The sequence below is a fragment of the Salvelinus sp. IW2-2015 genome, unplaced genomic scaffold, assembly GCF_002910315.2.
Source record: "Salvelinus sp. IW2-2015 unplaced genomic scaffold, ASM291031v2 Un_scaffold7412, whole genome shotgun sequence".
Classification (NCBI taxonomy): Eukaryota; Metazoa; Chordata; class Actinopteri; order Salmoniformes; family Salmonidae; genus Salvelinus; species Salvelinus sp. IW2-2015.
Genome location: NW_019948672.1, coordinates 2,368 through 2,879, shown reverse-complemented (window position 1 = coordinate 2,879; position 512 = coordinate 2,368).

The window sequence follows — 512 nt, the reverse complement described above, 5'->3', positions numbered from 1 at the left end:
CTGGATGTGTTTGACCTGAAGAAATACTCCAGATCAGAGGAAGGTCTTCTGAGGCTGCTGCCAGTGATCAAAGCCTCCAGAGCTGCTCTGTGAGTAAATAAAATGACATTTAAGAACTAATCATCAGGAAGAAATATTAGTTTAGAGAACAATATGTATTATAATATGTATAAAATATTATATTGAAAAACATATTGAACAAATGCATTGTTGTTCACATTAGTATAACATTATGAACATACAATTGTAGGAGACGGAAGATTAATCTATATGTTGTTTTGAGAGAATAAACCAAATTGTCACGACTTCCGTTGAAGTCAGTTCCTCTCCTTGTTCGGACGGCGTTCGGCGGTCGACGTCACCGGTCTTCTAGCCATCGCCGATCCACCTTTCATTTTCCATTTGTTTTGCCTTGTTTTCCCGCACATCTGGTATACATTCCCTCATTACTTGACGTGCATATAACCCTCTATTCCCCCCATGTCTGTGTGTGGAATTGTTTGTTGTAAAGT